Raw genomic sequence first — 15,271 nt, forward strand, 5'->3', positions numbered from 1 at the left:
AAGATCCAGGACTTAAGTCTGAGAATAAGAAGTGCCCCCCCCCACCTTTTTCCATTAGATATTGTAGCTAAATATTTTTGAGACAAAGTAGTGACAGACCCTTTTAATTGAGGCAACCTGAACCTGATGCTCGTTCCCCCCCAAAAAACCGGGGGGGGGGGGCGGCCCCCCCCCCCCCCCCCCCCCCCCCCCCCGCCACTGGCCTCTGGGTTTCAGAACTCAGCTGTCCTTTCCGTGGTTCCTTCATGCCAGTCTTGAGGCCCAGGAACATGGAGCTACTTGCTTTTCAAGCCCAATGCAGGGCTCGAACCCACAAACTGTGAGATCATGACCTAAGCCAAAGTCAAGAGTCAGATGCTCAACGGACTGAGCCACCCTCGTGCCTGGAGCTACTTGCTTTTTTATTGTTTTGTTTTGTTTCTCACTCATCACTTGCCTTGAATTTAAGCCTTGAAGTAGCTTTTTCCCCACTTGTCCCATCCAATTGTCTGAGCTATTTCTATGCCCCAGTACAAATGCCATGCTTGAGTTTAATTGGTCTTGGTGCTCCTCCCTCAAAGGGCAGGCCTCGAGGCTTTATTGAGGTGGGGCCATAGCCTCATAAAGCTTCAGGAGTCTAGATAGTCACCCTGTCCCTCTAACCCTGTCCCCAGCATGCAGTTTTAGGTACAGCTTAAAATGAGAGCACCCAGAAGAAATATGCTGACTACAATTCAGAGGAGAATAGATACTGGTACTGAACTTTTTTCTAAGAGCAACTTTTAATGGAGGAAGAGGAGATATATCATTAAGCTGCTGAATGGCTAAAGGAAGGAGGAGGAAAAGGAGGTCTCTTGGAAAGAGAGAAGGGACGCAGAAATGAAGGCTGAGTCCCACATCAGACCTGCTTGTTATTTTTATTAGTAGAGTTACTGTCTGCATTTATTGCTTACTGTGTGCCAGTCGCTTTATACCTACCAAGTAATATTTTTGACATCTGTAAGAATGGGGCATTTTTATCCCCTTTTTATAGAGGAGAAAACTAGATGAAAGAGGTTAAAGATCTTGACAAAATTATGAAGATAGAAAAGGGAGGATTTAAATCCAGATCTGCCTGACTCCCAAGGCCAGAATCCTAAGCACAAACACAATTTCTCAGACTAGCATATTTTGTAATTTGGCATTTACACTACAATTTTGTAAAAAAAACAAAAAACAAAAAAAAATCTGTAAAAAGTAGCTTTTTCTCTGTTTTTGCCCTAGCCTAGATCATTAATAATAATAATAATAATGATGATGATGACAGCGGACATTTGCATGGCACTTTACCCTGTGCGAGGAGCTTTTCACACACATCTATTCTAAACCTACTAGCTTTCAAGACCAACCAGACCCCACCTTTTCCTCCTGGCCCGTTCCTGCCGGCTGCAGCCCCAATCCTCCTTCCCTTTTGGAACACCCTTTGCCTTAGAGTCAGAGACACGCAATATGATCTTCATTCTCTTTATTACTCTATTTTCTAACTGATAAGCCAGTGATGAGCTCTGCTGAAGGCAGGTGGCATTCAGCAGCTCACACAGATTTGGTAGCACACTGTGCCTCTCAGGGTGAGTCCTATGGCCAGCACACAGCACTTGATTGATTGACCCTATTTCCTCCTCAGGAAGCCAGTGTTAGAGCCCTTCTAGGAAGCTCAGGACCAGAGACACTGCTAATGTGCTGAAATATCAGGAATCCAAGATAATTGAAGCTTCCCCATAGGGACTTACAGCTACTCTAAGATAGAAACTGACCCAGACTTTGCACAGGACGCCCCAGAAACACTGCCTTTTCCTAGTGCCTCACCAGTCACTCCTTGGTATGAACCACATTCTTGGCGGGGCCCCAGAACCAACTGAGTTTCTGGGATGGAGTCTCAGGCACTCTTTGTTCTAGTCCAAGCTTGGCTGATGCATACCAGGCCCTGGTACCACGCCCATGGCCTGATGCTGCCCCAGAATGCCTTTGGGACCCCCTCCACCCCCTCCCCCCAGAGACAGGGATGAATGTCACCCCCCCACCCAAAGCAACCTATACCAGCTCTTACTGTGACAGACACCAGAAAACAGTTTGACATATAAAGTAGGATTCTGGCAAACTATAAATAAATCTATAGCTTTCGTGACAGGCAACTGAGCTAATTTGTGCAATTATGCATATTTCTTTCCCTGGCTTTGTTCACGTTTTTATTCAGAAACCATCTTGCGTGGGGTTTTCAATTCAACGCAACAAGTATTTAATGGGACTCTAATGTGCAAGACACTCTTGGATTTACGAAGATGCTCTCAAGTTCTCAGCCTAGTGGGGTCGTGAGAGGGGAAGACAGCTAAAAGAAGTACAAAGAAAAATGAAATGAGGGCTCCTGCTGATGTGCAAGCAGGGGATACCCACATGTAAGGCAGCTGAGTGAGAGAGCCATCCAACAGAGTGGATCTCTTGTAAGGGGGAAATTCAATAAAATGATAGACATCATCTGACCATGAGGAACGACAGGAATGGGGGGAGATGGGATGCTTGGTGTCTACAGACAGGAAACCACATGTTTTTGCCTGATACTTGTAATTGGTCACGCCCTCTTGCACCCTGAAGGGGAAGATACTTTATTCTGGGAAAGGTAGTTGAGTGGCCAGGCTTGGGGGTGAGGGGCACTGTTGGGGTGACAGAAACTGTCTTCAGTGGCAGAAGAGTCAAGCTAGAGGAGGCAGAGTAGCTGATCATAACAAGAGTAGCCATTGGGTTAGCTGTAGTCTGTTAAAAGAGGGAGTCTGTTAAAAGAGAAAATTTTTTTGGAAAAATTTTTTTAATGTTTATTTATTTTTGAGAGAGAGAGAGACACAGAGCACAAACAGGGGAGGGACAGAGAGAGGGAGACACAGAATCCAGAGCAGGCTCCAGGCTCTGAGCTGTCAGCACAGAGCCTGACACAGGGCTTGAACCCAGAAACCATGAAATCATGACCTGAGCCGAAGTTGGAAGCTTAACCAACTGAGCCACTCAGGTGCCCCCAAAGAGAAAGCTTTTTGTAATGTTAACTGACCATCCTAATTATGGGTCAATTAAATCTAGCATTATGGCATCAATGGGCAACCTTGACCTGTCCCTGTTGTGTGGAAATTCTGTTTTGTCCCCCATTAAAAGAAAAATGTTTTTTTTAATGTTTATTTATTTTTGAAGAGAGACAGAGACACCATGAGCAAGGGAGGGGCAGAGTGAGAGAGAGACACAGAGTCCGAAGCAGGCTTCAGGCTCTGAGCTGTCAGCACAGAGCCCGACGCGGGGCTTGAACCCATGAACTGTGAGATCATGATCTGAGCTGAAGTCGGACGCCCAACCAACCGAGCCACCCAGACGCCCCTGTCCCCCATTTTTTATATGAAGACCAACTCAGAGAGGTTAAGTAACTTGCCTAAACATCACCCAGCCACGAAGTAGGGGAACTGAAGGCATTAAATTCCCATTCCACAGCTTTGTGTCCTCTTAGCCACAGGCAGGTCAGCTGGCAGTAAATCTGATATGCAAAGCTCCATTTTACCATGCATTGCCAAGGTGATAAGTTCAGCAGGATTTAGCTAGACTTTAATAAAACTTCTGGCAATGGAGTTCTCATGCCCAGTTTTTCAAAGTAAAACATTTAGGTTCCAAATGGCAGGCTTCTACACAGAGAGCGTGCCCTGTTACCATAAGTAGTCCCTTCCACCACTTCTTTCCCATCTGTTTCCTGCATGCAGAGTATTATTGGGAAACAATGATGTCAGCTCTTCCATATAAATCTACACCTCCCTGCTTGCCCCTCCCCTACAATGCATATTTTTGTTCCTCTTTCTGGCTTTTGTCTTGCTGTTCTGTTCCTTAAGGACTCACGCTTTTGGCGTCAATTGTTGGCTTTCTTTTTTAATATGTTTTAGCTATTTAAGCTTATTGTGGCCTTCAAAGTGCACATGCTTTTTTTGGGTCCATATTTGGAAAATCTTTTGTTTGGCTAATAGCTAGAACATGGGCCTGATGTTAATGGAGAGGAGCCATTTTGCTTTATGGGAAAGCAAAGCTAGATGCAGGGCTCTGAATCAGCTCAGAATTGAGGACACAAACCCTGCTTGGAAGCCGTTAGGGGCTGCATTAAAGCCGTTTGGACCCTGGGTACAAAGCCTATAGGTGAAGGTCAAGGAAATCTACTCATGGAGTAATCTGTGTTTTCTCACCCCAAGCCTGACTTTCAAATGGGACATGGTTTCCTCAGTTCCCCTTTCTTTACTGCCCCTAATGACAATTTGGTTTCAGAAAGGAAAGGGGAGTGGGTAGGCCTTGGGGATAGGGGGTGGGGAGTACGAGCTTTGAATTCTGGATCGAAAAATTCTGGACCTCTCTTTTTAAGCCTCGGGCAGTGATACTCAAAACTTTACTGGGCATAAGAATGACAAAAAATGCAGTTTTTACTTTTAAAATTTAATTTAAAATCGAACTTCAAAATTAAAAAGAAATATCGGTTAAATTTAGTACACTATTAGTACACTATAAGGAGCATTAGAAATGCTCCTTAAATTTCATTTCAGTCTCCTTGAAACAAAATGGACATCTAATAAAAGTTTCCTCTAGGCATCTGCCTAGGTCCTATAGTATCTGGGTCTGTGGACGGCAAGAGGTTTCACAGAACGAGTGCTACGGTTTACAGGGCTCCAAGCGGTAGAGAGCTGCTGCATAGTAATATCCTGAGGTCAGGCCTCAGAGATTCTGCTTTTGTAGGCCTGAGATGGAGTCAGGCCCCATTTTTAAAGACGAGCTCCAGGTGATTCTGGTATCTTTGGTCTACTGATCTCACTTTCAGAAACATGGACTTAGCCCACAGAAAGAAGCAGCTAAGTAAAACCACATGACTTTTATTTTCTTCGTTATATTTTATATATTGCCCAGTTTTTCAATAGTGGACATGTATGTTTACGATTTAAGTTGGGAAAATAATCTTTTAAAATTATTATGGGGATGGGATGTCTTGACTCATTCAATTTTTCATAAAGCCTTTTCGTTTTAATCCTTATAAAAAAAATCTTCATAAAGTCTGTTCGTTTCCTTTCCTGCCTTGATAGGTACAGTTTAGTGATATCAATTAACTTCCCCTCTGAGAAGCAGTGTAGCCAGGTGGTTAGCATGTGGCTTTTTTGCTGATAGTCTGCCTTGGTTCAAATGTCAGCTCTCTCACATGCTGGCTTTGTGACCCTGGACCAGCTAAGAAATCTGTCTGTGCTTCAGTATCCTCATCTGTAAAGTGGGGATTATGATAGTAATAGTACCCATTGTTCAGGGTTATTATGAGGATTAAATGAACTCGTGCACTGCCTGGAATTTTTGTAAACCTTCTGTAAGTGTTGACTCTGGTTATTACTTCCTTGGTGATTGGAAATCTTACCCTGTTTCAGCATTACTCAGAGTGTGGTTCCTGAGTAATGCTACAGATGTGGAAGTTGAGAGAGCTGAAAACAAACACTGTTCCAAGGCTCCCATATATCCCTAGGGTCTTCCTCTTTAAAAAAAAAAAATTATTTCATGTGCACCCAATTATTTATTTTCTTTGATGGCATAAAAATGCTGGTTTTAAGACCTTTATTTGTTGATAAATATTTCTGGGGGTGGGACTGTGGCAAACTTTCTAAATCTTACATGTCTTTAGTAATCAGAAAAAATAATCTAAAAACGAAATGAAAAAGAAAAAGAAAATGAGGGTTACGGTAAAAGGCCATAGTGACAGCCATCCAATCTTCTGGTTTCCATTTGTATTTCAGGAGGGCTATAAATCTGGAAAATGAGCCCATTTTCATCACTGAGGGAACAATGTAAGACCTGGGTTCTAGTTGGCCCATATGATATATCTGTCTATTTCTTTGCTCCACAACGTCATTTTGACAGTTTACTGATCTGACTCAATCTTAGGATGTATGAACAGAATCTTAGGCTGTAGAGCATATGGATCCACACGGCACTCTTTGTGGGTTGACTGTGTGTTCATTTCTCAGTGCTTTATTTGAAGATAGAAGCTTGTACACAGAAGTATATTTAGGAAGATGATCAAGGTGGTGAAGTGTAGACCTTTATTACTTCTCACCTCCAACTTCCACCCATCATAGTTTCCTAAATTGCCTCCTCCCCTGAGTAGAAAGAAAATTTTCTCCTTGGAGACTGGGACCGTTTTCCGTTTATCTGTGTGTTAGATGTCTGCAGGACTGGTTCCTTTCTGGAGGGTCTCAGAGAGAATCCGTTTTCTTGCCTTTTCCAGTTTCTAGAGGCTGTCCTCTTTCCTTGGTTCATGGCCCCTCATCACATCTCTTTGATTTCCTGCCTTTTTCTTATAAAGACCCTGTGATGACATCAGATAATTGGATAATCTCATCTCAAGATCCTTAGCTTGATCACATCTGCAAAAATCCTTCTAGATATATGAGGCAGCAGGAATAAGGACATGGACTACTTTGGGGTGCCATTACTCAGCCTACCACAATCTGTTTTCCCCACAGCACGTTGGCTCAAAAGATATTAACAATGTGAATGAAAGGAATAGAGTGGTGATTATGCGAGGGGAGGAAGAGATGAAAATCAGCATTTACTAAGCACTCATCATGAACCAGGCTCTGGGTTAGGGGGGACACAAGGATGAACATGTATTGTCTGTCCTTGTGGGAGCTCACAGCCTCATGCAGGAGATGGACACATCCTCAACGGATTCTTACCAAACCACAATGGGAGGTGGATGACATTAAGTCTGACTCAGAGGAGCTGAGTCTTCTAAAATGAGTGGAATTTGAGAGGTCTCTCTGCCTGAAGGGAAGATATTCCAGACAGAGGGAAGAATCTAAGCAAAGGCATTGGGTGTAAAACAATATGGCAGGATCAACATTCTCAAAAGAAGAACAAAGAGAACAAGGGTGAAGCATGAGCCACCTACCTGCCTGGACTAGGTTTATAGGGACAAATGGCTTATTAAATGACCATTATAAATCTGCCAAAGAAAGAAAGAACAATGAGCACAAAAGGGCCAGTTTAAATTCCAGTTCGATAAAGAATCTTGAGCCACATGTCAAGCTTCTGTGTCCTTTTTGCTATTTCTGTTGTTTCTGGTAAGAAAAAACTTGGACCCCAGTCTAGAATAAACTTCCTCCAGGTGGGGGAAAAATGAAGTGCCCCAAGCAGTTATAACCCAGAGTTTCAGTTTATTCCATCTATTTATAATCTTAGGAAATTTCACTTCTCTCTGTCTTGTGGATGATAACCAGAGCGATGTTTAATATTTCAAGTCCAAGTTTTATTTGAGTTGAAAAATATTGTAATGTTCCTTCCCACTTACCTCCTGGCTATACTTTGACTCCATCCCATCTCTTTTCCTTCCAAGTTTCTCTTCATCTTTGTCAATCCTCCAGTATTAGAAACCGTGGAGCAGGGGCACCCTGGTGGCTCAGTCCGTTGAGTGTCTGACTCCTGATTTTGTCTCAGGCCCTGATCTGACAGTTCACAGGATTGAGCCCCAAGTCAGGCTTTGTGTTGACAGCATGGAGCCTGCATGGGATTCTCTCTCTCTCCCCCTCTCTCTGTCCCTCCCCTGCTCAGGTGCTCTCTCTCTCACTCAAAATAAATAAATAAACTTAAAAGAAAGAAAAAGAAAGAAAGAAAGAAAGAAACCATGGAGCAGCTATCAGATCCATTGTTCTTGTCAGTTTTACTCCCAGGTGCCATTTTGAGCCTGGCCCAGTATGCTCCTCCTCCCCTGTGGGATGGCCGTCCCCACCTCAGAGCAGTATCCTCCCACCCCGCTAGGTCCCCATCTCTGAGGAGACCTCAGGGTCCTTTGGATGTGGGCCTCCCTGTCCAGTGTCCACCTCACCTCTGCCAGATTCCACAACTCCAAGGACTAAAAATACTTCAGCCTCTGCTTTTCCCTCTGGCAGGAGCTCAAACTGATTTTGTCCCTTGTGACTGAAAAGCACTGAGAACCAGAAGGAAGCAAGACTAGCTGGATGGTCAGCTGCTTTCTGAGGGGCTCCTCCCAGAGGTGTATGCGCTCTGACTCTGGACAGTGGTCGTCTCCATCACTCCCTCACCAGAATAGTTCCTCTGGCAACTCTGCCAGCACTTGACTCCTGACTAGAATTGGCAGGAATCATGAAAAAATACAGGATGTGATTTTAATGAGGAATAAACACCTGCCGGAGGTGCCATAGGTCCCCTTCTTTTGTAAAATTTTCGAAGTAATTGTAAAAAAAAAAAAAAAATTCAAACGACATGGAGACTTATACAGTACAAAGTCCCTTCCTACATCCTTGCAATCCCATGTGTCAGTCTGGGCTGGATTCAATCAGACTAGTTCTGTCCAGCGGAACTTTCTGAGGGACATGTGTTCTCTCTGCACTGTCCAGTTTGGCAGCCACTAACCACATATGGGCTGTTAGCACTTGAATGTGGCTAGTGCCACTGAGGAACTGAACTGTACATTTTAGTTAATTTAAATTTACATAGGGGTACGTGGGTGGCTCAGTTGGTTAAGCAGCCAACTCTTGGTTTCTGCTCAGGTCATGATCTGATGGTTTGTGAGTTCAAGCCCCACATCAGGCTCTGGGCTGATAGTGGGGAAACTGTGTGGGATTCTGTCTCTCTCCCTTTCTGGCCCTCCCACTCTTTCTGTCTCTGCTCTCTCTCAAAATAAATAAATACAAACTAAAAAAAATACCCAAAAATTTACATAGCCTTATGTGACCAATGGCTATTGTATTGGACGGCACAGAGACCTTTCTCTGTATATATACTAAAAAATATACACATCGAGTGAGTTTGTTTTTTCCCCACAAAGATAAAGTTACAACATAAATATGTTCTGAAACATGCTGTTTTAAATAACAGCAGGTTTTGGAGAACTATCCATTTTTGTAAGTATAGCTCAATCTCACTCTTTTTCATCACCACATGGGATCCTGCTTAATGGGTGGGTTTTTAATTTTAATTTTTTTTTTAAGTCAGGTATCACATTCTTGTGTTTCCGAATGTAAAAGACTCTAAAGGGCATAGTAAAAACTGCCCCCCCCCATCCCTGCCCTCAGCTTCCCTGTTCCTCACCCCGGAAGTAACTAGTATTAATTTTCTTGGAAATCTTTCTATAGAAATTCTGTGCATACACAAGCAAATATATATGCTTTTAATAAAATATCATAATTAATGTAACCATTTCTTTCCCTTTTTACAAGTTCCTGTAAGTCTTCTCTTCTTGTCTAAATACTGATTAATTGGGGACACCTGGGTGGCTTAATCGGTTAAGCATCTGACCTCTGCCCAGGTCATGATCTCCCAGTCTGTGGATTCGAGCCCCATGTCAGGCTCTGGGCTGACAGCTCAGAGCCTGGAACCTGCTTTGGATTCTGTGTTTCCCTCTCTGTCTGCCCCTCCCCCGCTCATGCTCCCCCTCCCCCTCTCTCTCAAAAATAAACATTTAAAAAAAATTTTTTTTAACGTTTATTTATTTCTGAGACGGAGAGAGAGACAGAGCATGAGCAGGGGAGGGGCAGAGAGAGAGGGAGACACAGAATCTGAAACAGGCTCCAGGCTCTGAGCTGTCTGCACAGAGCCCGACACGGGGCTCAAACTCACAGACCACAAGATCATGACCTGAGCTGAAGTCGGACGCTTAACCGACTGAGCCACCCAGGTGCCCCTCAAAAATAAACATTAAATGCTGATTAATTGACTTAGTATTTATTGAATATGTTGTATGAGCCATGCATCATTTTCATTGATAATTGTTATTATCTATAACTTATTAAATATTCATACTGCTTCCCTTTGTTTATAATGAGGGTAGAATTGGCTAGTCCACATACTTCTAGTTATACTTCAAACTTGTGTTCCAATATTCCTTAGGGATGTCGTCTGGCCAATCCATGTTCTGTCACCTGGAGTCCGGGCCCTGGGTTAAAGCTGAGCCTGGGGGTAGAAGTTAGAAGCTATTTGGCCTGCATGCTGGCATACCCATGGCATCTAGATCACAGTGCTCTGGTCCTCTGAGCCGTCCTGGCACAGGCCGTAGACACCTAGGAAGCGGCAACAACAGTGAAACAGGTGGCAGCTTAAACAGGAAATGTGTCCTGAAGTTGAACATCCATATTTTTGCGGAAACTATAGCCAGAGTATATCTTATAGCAGAATTGGAAAAGAGAATGTCTGATAAGAGCCTGTCACTAATATCACTCCCTACACCCTTGAATGGCTTCCCAATGCCCTCAAGACAAACATCTGCTCCATAAACACCAAGATGGTGTTTATTGGTTTACCAGCCGTCATTCTCAGAGAACTGCCTTCTCTGTAGCTTCCATGGATACCACCGCCCCATCTGAGCATGACCCTCGGCCACATGTAGTTCTCATAGTTCCTCAAAAGTACGTGTTCCTCCTGCCTTTAAGGATTTGTACATGCTCCTCTCTCTGTGCAGAATACTCACCCTGTCTCCCTTTTTAGCTCCACCAGGGCTCTTGCCAACTCCAACCCATCATTTGGGTCTCAACGTGGATGTCTCATCCTCCAAGATGCCTTCCCTGATCCTTCTGAGGAAAGGTCAGGTGTCTCTCCTATGTGCTCCCATTCTACCCCATACTGCCCCAGTGCTGCTCTTGTCACACTGAATGGGCCATCCTCACATCCACCCTGTCCCTGCCTCATTCTGGATGACCCTGGATCAACTCTGTGAGATCAGGAGCCATGTCTCCTGGTTCATCACTTTAATCACTGGTGCCTACCATAATGCTCATCAATATGTGTTAAATGGGTCGAGGGAGCCAGGGAAGGGCAGTGCTTGCTCTCTTGGGTCCTTGCAGTGGTGGGTGGGGATTGAGGCGTGTGTCTGTGTGAATATTTTGCACATATGTGTGCATCTGTCATGTGACTGTGCATCCAGTGTGAAGACTGTGGGGGTGGAGGAGAAACCCACTGGTGGAGTGTGGGGTGGAATCTTCATTCTGCAAATAATTGCCCACTGGTCTTAGGCAAATCATCACACTTTTTGAGTCTCAGTTTTCTCATCTGAAAGACAGGAATGAGACTTAGATGAGAAAAGTTAGGCCAAAGAGCTTTTAAAACAGGAGAGGAATTCCAGTATTTATGAATACTGGATACCATAGTTATCCTGCTGTTGAGACAGTTGTGCTCAGGGGACTGAATGGCCCCAAAGGCCCTGTTTCCTGATGTGCTGTGAATGTGAATCCTCCTAGTAGACATCACCCACTGCCATCTTGGAAGGAAACTAGGAGAGCTGTTTCCCTAACACAGCCCTCCCACCCACCCGTTCCCTGCCGGCCTCAACCATCAGCTACCAGCAGGGCTTCTTCTTCAGGCCGGGCGGTTAAGAACATCATGCAGGTGCAGCGCTGGGGCCTCCCCACCATTCAGTGCCAGCATCACACCGAGCCAAGGCAAACACAGAGATAAATGAACTAGAAGCTACTGTGTCATTTCAGAGCTGAGAGAATCTTAGAAAATCGTTATCCAAACTTCTCATTTACTATACAGAGAAACCTGAAGCTCTGGAGAATACAGTCATTTGCCTGAGAAGATACAGCTGGCCGGTGGAGTTTGCTGGCTGCCAGGGTGTGTTAGCCAGAAATAACAGGTCAGTGCGTTCCTCAGAAGCGCCCAGCATCAGGAACCCCCGAAAGAGGAGAAGGGGCTCAGATAATGCTGCCTGTAGGAGAGAAGGAGGATTAGTAAGACTACCTCAAAACTTGAGAAAAATATCCTTTATTATACAGCTGGTTAAAAAGATGACATATATTTACTGGCATAGAAAGATGTCCAACATCTAAGTGAAAAAGCTTACAAAACAGATATACAGTGTAATTAATTCTATTTTGGTAACTATATATATTAAAAAAAGTCTGGGGGGATATATGCAAAACATTAACAATAGCTTTTTTCTAGATGGATGCTTTACTCTTTCTTCTGCATACTTCACTGTGTTGCTGTGTTTTTTGAGTGATTTTTTTTTAATGATGAATAATGTATAATGTTTATACTCTGAGAAAACAATAAGATATGTTCATTTTGTAAAAGCGTACATATTCCCTAAATTATCCCAACTTTCTTTACTCTGATTTTGTTTTTATCAACAACTTTTATCATCTGCATCTTGCCCTCCTGAGGGAAGCCTCCATCTATACAGAGGCTATACCCAACTGTGAATTCCTATTTCAAAAAGATGAAATTGGGGCACCTGGGTGGCCTCAGTGGGTTAAGCGTCTGACTCTTGATTTCGGCTCAGCTTATGATCTCACGGTTCCTGGGTTCGAGCTCCACATTGGGCTCTGTGCTGGCAGTGTGGAGCCTGCTTGCGCTTCTCTCTCTCTCCCTCTCTCTGCCCCTCCCAAGCTCGCTGTATAAATAAATAAATAAATAAATAAATAAATAAATAAATAAGATGAAATTGCCATTAGATGTCATAAAGTTATCCCCACTGAACTTGATTGCAGAGAATGGATCACTCTCAGGTGAACTTGCCAAATTCAGGTTCTGATTCTGCCAAGGAGAAGACAAAGACCCTGGCCTGTGATGACTCCAGAGAGGCCCAGCTTCCCCCGTGCCCGCATCCCTTGAGGTCCTCCTTAACACATCAGCTGGACTCACAGTCCTTATGGCCACTGCTTGGGGTTCAGAGTAAAGTACTTTTGGAAGCCTTTCGCAGCACATCCTTGAATCTCCAACAAAGGGAGAAAGAACTTCAGTTTGAGGTTGTGCAAAAGTATGGCAGCTGGCTGCTCTGGCTACCTGCTGAATTTCACAGGAGACTTGCACAATATCAACAGACAGTGTGAGCCAAATATCTTTTGGTTTGTAAAAGTGAAGTCCAAGTTAATGGAAGGACAGAGAACTTGCTAAGATCAGGGGTGCGGGGGGTGGGGGGGGGGGGGGGGGAGAAGTAACTAACCCTTAGGTGGCACCTTACAAAGTGCTGTTACCAAATCCTCTCATTTGTCCTGAATAATCCTGTGTGTGAGATGAAACAAATAATTATTACATAGATGGTCCCCAAGGACACAGAACTGATAACCCCAAATCTGTAGTCTTTACTTGCTACTCACTAGGATGCAAGATTTGTGTATATAACCTGTATGTTTAAAGCTCTACATTAGGAATCAGAAGATCTGTGCATTTGTCATATGACCTTATGGGAGTCCCTTCATCTTTCTGAACCTTAGCTTCCTCATCTATAGAATGGGGATAATAATACCTGTCTAGCTTACTTTGTGGGGTGGGAATCTGACAAGATAATGGACACAAAAATAGTGTGCTTTGAACATAGTGAATTGCTAAAGGAATAAAAAAGTATAACTTTCCAGTGCAGGACTAAGGGATATGTGTTCAAGAGAACTTTCTCTAAATGAAACTATTATTTTAGAACTGGATAAAATTAATACAGCTCCCCCCAAATCCAACAACCCCCAAGGAATCCTCTGGGAACCCAAACCATCTATTCTCATGCCTCCTACCCTGCTTCAGGTAGAATCTCGGCTTTGAAGATAAGGAATCAGGTTGAAGAGAGGCAACCTGACCAGCTGCCTCTTTTCTCTGAAACCCCCTGGGGTTGGAGTGGGCTTGAGTAAGGGGCTTTTGCTGAAATAGTTGTTTGAGAACCCGTACTTGAATCCTAAGAAATTGGGCTAGCTTACTTATTTAGAAAGATATTTAAGTACAAATAAACCTAAATTTGTGCTATTCTTTTCCCATACGAGGGACCACTACAAGGCCTGAAGTGAGGACTCTGGGGTCCCCTACCCTGCTTAAGCAGAGCACTCTTGCTTTCTTCAGTTCTACTTCTTTTATGCTTTGGGGTAAAATTTTTCTGAACAAAACAGTTCATGCTTAAAAAAAAAGTTTGAAAATCACTGCTCCTTAAATCTGCAAGTCGAAACTTTTTTTTTTTTTTTGTCTGAGGGTCAACCACCCAGCCAATCATTTATCTCTTGTGCCCCCTCCTGACCTCACTAATGCCTCCTTTCTGAGATCTGTTGCCCTTAGGTTTGCCCTGGAATCTTTCCTCTGGACAGTCCAGGTGTCATGTGTATTTTGTTTGGCTTGACTTGGTTTCACAAAGGGCCTATAGAACACCCATTCAAATCTAGTTCTTTGGAAAAAAGTGGTCAGCACCCATATGTAGTGTGCTGTTTTATGTTTTATAGGATAGAGAAGTTTCCATTTTCAATGGAAACAGTATAGAAATAAGGCAGAGAGAAGCGGCTCTTCTCTAGATTTCTACGAATGATTCTTAGCTGTCTTGCCATTGTGGACATAGTTTCTTTTGTGAACATTAGCAACGTAGAATAATTTCTGGCACTATAGAGGCATCTCTATTAATGTGGGAGGAAGGGGAAGACAAAAGAAAAGAGAGGGAAAAAGGAAGGAAAGGAAAGGGGACACAAAGGAAGAATGGAATTAGAAGGTGGTACAGAAAAGTAGCTTTAGAATTTTTGAAGCGGCCAACCAAGGTGCAAGAATAGCCTTTGCTAATGTTGTTTTGTGTGATGGGGAATAAGGAGCCTCCATTTCCTTAGCTATAATAAGAGGATAAAAAATATTTACCTTATAGTCCTCACAGGAATGTGGTGAGGATCAGCTGAAATAGTGAATAGGAAAGGGACTTTCAGATTTCAGTTAAGAGGTCATTGTTGTTCCCTCAGCTGAAGACTGTCATTTTTTTCTCTCTCTTTTTTTTTTTACTGTTCTTTGAACAGATGGTTTGAGGGATTAGGATCTTTCCCTCTCTCAATTTAATTTTGGAGCTCTGAAACTAAACCCAGCTGTTTCTACAAAGTTTTCAAATGCTAGGTCTCAATAGTTTTTTACTGGGTAAAACTCAGAATCCTTTTAAATGATATCCATGGGAAGTCTCAAATAATTACTCTTAAAAAAGAATATTTTAAAGATAGTACTAATGACAGAGAAGTAACAGTCTAATGTTTTAAAAAATGTCATCTAATAATTTGAATTTTGCCTTAAATGTAATTTTTCCACTCTGCAAATGAAGGCCTGCTTGATTTTTCTTGCAGGAAATATGCTTGAACCTCACATTATTTAGAAAAATGAAAAGATATTTTACTTAATGATCAGCTAATTTAATTGGGTTTCACAGAACTCAAGAACTAAGTTAAGGTAGTTCTTGGCTAAGGTAGTACATTTCCAAATGATATAGATTATTTACATATTTTACTTAGACTTCCTAAGACGAGATTTTTTTTTTATT

General features: G+C 43.0%; 2 protein-coding genes across 2 annotated transcripts in view; both read left to right on the forward strand.

Annotated features, from left to right (window-relative positions):
- ARHGAP31 (Rho GTPase activating protein 31) overlaps positions 1 to 15,271 on the forward strand; it is a 114,142-nt gene that overhangs the window by 7,964 nt on the left and 90,907 nt on the right. The window lies entirely within an intron of this gene.
- PLA1A (phospholipase A1 member A) overlaps positions 474 to 15,271 on the forward strand; it is a 194,960-nt gene continuing 180,162 nt past the window's right edge. The window contains exon 1 of the mRNA XM_049629427.1: positions 474 to 9,664. The gene's annotated coding sequence lies outside the window, so the exon portion shown is untranslated. The remainder of the gene's footprint in view (positions 9,665 to 15,271) is intronic.

Source organism: Panthera uncia, chromosome C2, assembly GCF_023721935.1.
Source record: "Panthera uncia isolate 11264 chromosome C2, Puncia_PCG_1.0, whole genome shotgun sequence".
Taxonomy (NCBI): Eukaryota; Metazoa; Chordata; class Mammalia; order Carnivora; family Felidae; genus Panthera; species Panthera uncia.